This window comes from Zonotrichia leucophrys, chromosome 1A (assembly GCF_028769735.1).
Source record: "Zonotrichia leucophrys gambelii isolate GWCS_2022_RI chromosome 1A, RI_Zleu_2.0, whole genome shotgun sequence".
Taxonomy (NCBI): domain Eukaryota; kingdom Metazoa; phylum Chordata; class Aves; order Passeriformes; family Passerellidae; genus Zonotrichia; species Zonotrichia leucophrys.
Genome location: NC_088170.1, coordinates 29,591,527 through 29,598,115, shown reverse-complemented (window position 1 = coordinate 29,598,115; position 6,589 = coordinate 29,591,527). Strand labels below are relative to the sequence as shown.

General features: G+C 43.5%; 1 long non-coding RNA gene across 1 annotated transcript; it reads right to left on the bottom strand.

Annotated features, from left to right (window-relative positions):
• Positions 1 to 1,595: 1,595 nt before the first annotated feature.
• On the bottom strand, positions 1,596 to 6,525 carry LOC135457141 (uncharacterized). The gene is made up of 4 exons (XR_010442669.1): positions 6,391 to 6,525; positions 6,121 to 6,201; positions 2,519 to 2,642; positions 1,596 to 2,355 (listed from the first exon to the last, which is right to left on the bottom strand). It is a non-coding gene; the product is annotated as an uncharacterized LOC135457141 (long non-coding RNA).
• Between the last annotated feature and the right edge of the window lie 64 nt (positions 6,526 to 6,589).

Sequence of the window (6,589 nt, the reverse complement as noted above, 5' to 3'; positions counted from 1 at the left end):
TATATGTTTAAAAAATCCATCAGCAGTAATGGAAGCAAAGTTTAATGATGAGCTGAAAGAAGATATTGACTTACTAAAACTGAGAAAAGAAAGTGACAAGAATAAAAATCTCTGTCTTGTTTTAGTTACAGAGGCCATCAGAATATGCTAGAGGCCATAAAGAGGGTAAAGACAGTGATTGGATCCAAAAGAATCACAGAATGAATTTGTTTGGAAACAACCTTTCAGATAAAGTCCAACACTGCCTTGTCATCTAGACCACGGCACAAAGTGCCACATCCAGTTGTTTCTTAAACACCTCCAGAGACTATGACTCCACCACCTCCCTGGGCAGCCCAGTCCAATGCCCAGTGACCCTTTCTGTGAGCAATTTCTTCTTAATGTCCAACCTGAACCTCAGCTGGTGCAGCTTGAGTCTGTGTGCTCTTGTCCTGTAGCTCCTGTCTGGGAGAAGGGACCGACCCCCACCTGGCTGCAGCCTCCTTTCAGGGGATGCAGAGTGGCTGGGTCTCCCCTGAGCCTTTTCTCCAGGCTGAACATCCCCAGCTCCTGCAGCTGCTCCTGCCTGGGCTGGTGTTCCTCACCCTTCACCAGCCTCACTGCCCTGCTCTGGACACGCTCCAGCATCTCAACATCCTCCCAAACTGAGGAGTCCAGCCCTGGGCACGGCACTCGAGGTGCAGCCTCACCATGCAGAGTACCAGGGACAGTCACTGCCCTGGTCCTGCTGGCCACACTGTTCCTGACACAGGCCAGGATGCCATGGCCACCTGGGCACGCTGCTGGCTGCTGCTCAGCTGCTGTTAATCAGCACCCCCAGGTCCCCTCCTGCCTGGGCCCTGTCCAGCCACCCTGTCCCCAGCCTGCAGTGCCACCTGGGATTGTTGTGGCCAAAGTACAGGACACGGCACTTGGTCTTGCTGAACCTCGAATCATTGGATTAATTCCATGGATCCAGCCTGTCTGGGGCCTTCTGCAGAGCGCTCCTACCCTCCAGCAGATCAACACACACCCCCAGCTTGGTGTTGTCTGTGAATTTCCTAATGGCAGACTCAATCCCCTCATCCCCATCCTCAGTAAAGACACTAAACAGGACTGTGCCCAAAGCTCAGCCTTGGGGGACACCAGCAGTGAATGGTCATCAATGGGATGCAACAAAATTCTGGACCAGAAAAATTATATGAGTATGCAGATCTTTTACAAATGATCTTTCATCATATCTTGCCCAATATTAGAAAGACAACAGATTCTAAAATAATGCCAGTGAAACACTGAAGCATGTTCATATATGCATGCAGTCCTTTTCAGAATGATGTATTATAGTGCAAGAGCAAGGAGGCTCACTTGAGATTGGTGTGTGTAGTACATTGGCTCTGCCTTCTCCTCACCTTCTGTACTGTGCTGTATCCCACAAAGTTCAATTTCAATGAAGTATAAGTGTCACTGTTGGAATCCACACAAGTAACAGAATACAGCACAATTTCGTATCTGGAATTACATGTAAAACCTGCCCCAAAATCCCCATCTCTGTTCCAGTAAATATCTGATACATTTAAACAATGACTTTTAAAAAGAGACTGGAACCAGGTCTTTCTTCTTCATTGCTTTATTTTTTTTTCACAAGTCTCATTTCAGTACACTGCTTAAAACCTCTGAGAGGAGCTGAACCTAGGCCAGAAATCTTAGCCAATGTTTCTGAAGTTGGAGGGAGATTCACTTAATAATGTAGGAGTTGCAGGCTCCTCCAAACGTTCTCAAATATCAAATTTTGTAACAGCAAGGCAGCAGACGGAATGTTGTGCAAGGATAGTGTGACTGGGAGGTGATAAGCAAGAAAACAGCAGCTTGGCATTAGGAAGATGTTAGGGGAAAGATAAGAAGATGATTACAGACTTCCAGGAAATATAAACACAGTGTGAAAATACAAGATAGTTGGCTGGGAGCATGATCACTCACTAAGGATCGACAGCAGCCGGCTAAGGGAACGGATAGCAGGGGCTGGGGAAAAGCCCTGCCCTGCTTACAGGGTAGCTGGGCTGGGGGCCAGGAGAGCTCCATTTCCCCCTGCGCTGCAAAGACAGGGGCTCACACCCTCCTTTACGGGGTTGCCCCTCTCTCCGGGCAGCCAAAGGAGCATAAGGGCAAAAGGCCAAGCACAGCAAAGACCAGCCCTGCACACAGGGAGGTCACCCCGCGCAAAGCCAGCTGCAGCACCCTGAAGGTGCCCTGGCCGGGAAGAGCCCTTTGCCCAGAGGGCCCCTCATGTCCCTCTTTAGCTCCGAGCTCGCTCTTGCCTCGCCGTTCCACTCGTGAGCTCGAAGACGCTGCCGCTCTTGCCTCATCGTCCCACGGCTTCTGCCAATGGATGACAACACACTCAGGCCTGAGAAGCTCCAGACCTGGTGCCTGCAGGGAACCGCCACCCAACAGCCCCTCAGGGACATCCCCAACCAGCCACCCACAGATCCTTTTGGCTGCCCAAAAGCCTCACACTTCAGCTCCAAGCTGCAGCTCTTACTTTGCTGCTCCACTCCTGAGCTCGAAGCCGCCAATGCCGAAGCTCGCTCTTGCCTCGCCATTCCACTCCAGAGCTCGAAGAGGCCGCTCCTGCGGCTCGCTCTTGCCTCACAGTCCCATGGCTTCTGCAAACGTTGACAATCAGGCCTCAGGAGCTCCAGCTCCCAAAGGGAAACACCACCCACCAGCCTCACAGCGAGATCCTCATGGCACCAAGCTTTCTTAAACATGGAGTCAGATCCTTGTCTCTTCCCTCATCCTCAGACCCCTGTGAACATGGTCACACTGGGCCTTCCACGTTGAGCAGATGTCCTGAGGCTGATATAAGAATACATTATTTCAAATCCAGCCTCTGTTTCAAGCCTCTTTTCCTTTCCTAATTAAATCCATTATTTGTATATATTTTAATGTAGTATTTAATTTTTAATTGTGGAGACTCTACTGGTTACTGCAATATGATTTTCATTGTCAATACTGAATTAATTTTATAAAATGTGAGGGAAAAAATACTGGGAAAAAATAAAAGCTGCTGGTAAAATGGATTCGGTGAGCTAACTATCCACAGAAGACAGATTTCACTTTTACCTCCATGATTGTAATAGCAATACTGGCCATAAATCTCACTTATGAGATTATTAGTAAGGGATGTAATTTGCTGATGGTTTGAGCAAATTAATTAGGAGCAAGTGAACTGATGAGGTGAACGAGACACCTCTAAAACTAAGCTACGGATCAGTGATAGAATAACCATTTGAATTGCTGTTCCTCTCTGTATGATAAAGAGCAGCTGGCCCTTCCAAGGATCACAAAACTAGATTGGTATAATTTTAAATAATGCCGAATGCTGCAACTCAGAGCAAGATGGATGGAAGGTGCTCCAATTGTAAAGAAGGAAGTTACAGAGCACTCTTTGCTCATGGATATAACACAGAATTCTACGAGAAGAAGATTTCCCATAAAGAATTACAGGAGAATTATATGGGGAAGGAGAACAGAGCAATTCTGGTCTCTCTACCAGGAGGATCTGGGTCTGTCACTTAGGCCCTAATTCAGGCTCTCCAGAGGTTCTGAGAGTTATGGAATCACAGGTGGCAACAGTCAGTGTCCTACATCCCCCCATCAATAATCAATGTCCTCTATGCCCCCATCAACTTACATCATTTGTACACTTTGTATTTTCACCTGCACAGGTCAGTGGTTTCAGGAAACAAGTAATAGTCAGCAGGAACTTGTCTATAAAAATGTCACTATTACTCCTTTAGATCAATCTAATATATGATTTCTTTGTAACTACTCAGGAGAAAATGAAAGAAAAGTGTGTAAGAGTTTGCTTTAGATAAAGGGGAGATAATTTAGATATAAAGTACATAGGGATGGCACCAATCTCCTCAGTTTTGCTGTCAGAACTGAAATATTCTTACATACAATTATACCTTTATGATCCTGGGATATGTAAACCTTAAGGGTGACACTCCCTGAGATAGAAAATCATGTGTCTATTGTATCTTCCAGGCTAAACATTTTTCAAAACTAGAGGGAAAAAAATTTCTTTAACCTTTACCTGTGTTCACATTTTAAATCTATCCAATTTCATTTCTCTCTCCCTTAAAAGCACTCAAGCTCTGCCATCTTTGCTTAGGATGAAGTGCAGCTGACCTCATTAATAGTGCCAGTTATTTTCCATAGAGCGAAACACAAGTAAGACAGATTATATTGCCTGTCCTCAGCTGCACTTTGTACTGCAGCTTTTTTTTCCTCCTTTGAAATGCAAGGTGTGAATGCAAAACAATTGCTGAGTGGGCTGTTTTGTATCCTAACAAAATATAGTGAGTGACAGGGGAGTTTTATGGTATAAAAGGAAAGTAAATGAAAGAAACATGCAGTACTTGGAATGGAAGGTGCTATAGAGCAGCAAAGGAAATTATCCTTTAGGAATCTACCACGTGGACTGTTATGCTGTAAGTATTTAATAATATTTCTGGAAGAAAGAAAATTACATTTTCCCAGTAATTTTGCTGGCATCTTATCTTTCCAATTAAATTTTAATAAAAAATGAAGTTCCTTCAATGTGCTTCAGTTGATTTCATGGACACATGTCGCTCCTGTTTTAAATTCCATGTCCTCTAACAAGACTTTAATACATCTACTTATGGGAAATGGAGAGGAGCAAGAGTTCAGATCATAAATTTGAGTTATTGTCTCATCATCAGCTTCAGCTGTGGCAGTGACAACAATTGACATCATGGTAGTTTTGTCCATGTTATTCATTACTCCACTCTGTGTGGCTGGGAAAAGGGGATGTTTCCCAATTGACTAATGGCTTTAGTAGCCTCCCTTGCATATATATTTTTCAAGGTTTCCAGAAGTCTTCAGGTTCAGCTGCCAAAAACTGAAACCAAGCTGAAATTGTAATCAGCTCCTGTTCCAAGCCTAGCTCCATTTCAGTATCTCCTTAGGAAAGCTTAAATAAAACAGCAGCAAACAGCTGGGGAAGGTGAAGGACCAGAAGGAGGAAGGTGAAGGACCAGAATCAAGAGTGCCAGCTGTGGGCACCCACTGCAAAAATATTTACACAAAAACTAGAGACTACCTCTCAGTTCCTCCAACCTGGTTAAAAATTTTCTTTTTGCCACTTACATATGAGACAATCCTACAAATTATTGCTATTTTGATTTCCATTGTGTCATTTCTATGGCTGAATATTCAGCCATATCAAATAATTAATCAGTCCTGTTCATAGTGATGTGATCGAGTTCAAGCATGTCTCTCTTTTCAAACATGTTCTTTATGTGGTGGCATTTTGAGACTGATAACAAATAAAAATGATGCCAATATATAAATATATCAGCAAAGCTTCTTCCTTTTTAATACACAATCCCTTGAGGCAGTTCAAGACATTTGTAGCCATGGGGTTGGATGCTGTTACGGATTAAAAGGTGATTAAGTTGAATGTATTAAAGTTCCTTATCAGGGTTTTTAAGAGTATATTTTACACAGCATTTTGCAATACTGAAATAGCTGAGGCAAGTGTGCAGATGTCTTTGCTGGACACTCAGCATTTTCAGAAAGCATTCTGTAGTTGGGTGTTACTCCAGCGATCTCCCAGAGAGCTCTCAGATTCAGGTTCTCACCCTATTAGCCACAAATCTGAATTCATGCATGCATTTGATTTTCTTTTTCAAACCAGCAAGAAAGATGTCACTCAATCAGCAGCTGCTGGAGCAGACAAAGCTCAAAGCAATTCCCCAGAAGGCTATCCCTTTTTTTGCTGTTTCTGCCCCAAATTCTAACATGAACAAGACTATACCATTCCAGTGCTTCTAAGAGGTCAGTCACTAATAAAGCAGTGAAATAAAGCTTCAGTAACTCTGAACACACTTCAGTCCTGTAAGGACCTGGTTTAACCTTTGCCTGAATGGTGTGAATATATTCACAGTTACTGATCATTGTAAAATAGCCTGTCAGTCTTACTAACACCACTGCAATCACACTAATATGAAAACAAGCTCAAAGTCATGAACATCTTCACCACTGGGTTCTGAATTACCTACACAAATAAACTTTGAACATTTCTTACTGCAAGAAGAATGAAGTCTCTCTTACCTGCTTGAAATTAGTTACAGCTTTTATAACTGGGGAAGCTGTGACTAGAAAAATGTCTTCTGATGGGAATTCTGCAGCCAGCTTGTAGAGAAACAGAAACCATGATGAGTCTCATCATCAGACTTGAACACAATAAAACTACAGGTGACAAGCAGCATGGCTGAATACATGACTTTGGTTTTGTAGAAACACTACTTGAGGATAACAGAAGGATAAGGACTGAAGAGAATTTGGAGACACAACATTTATTTCAATCACACATAAATATACCTTCAAGAACCGCAGCCACAGTGTAGAGGACTATTGTCACAATATTCCAAAGGCCATCTGGTGGATCAGACTGTGAACACGGGATCTCTGGACACACCCACTTGGTGGATACACGTTTTTTTTACTGCGCAGCAGTGCGTAATTGCTTACAGGTTTCATTTGCACAGAGGAAATGCTGATTTCTCCTGGATATTTTATA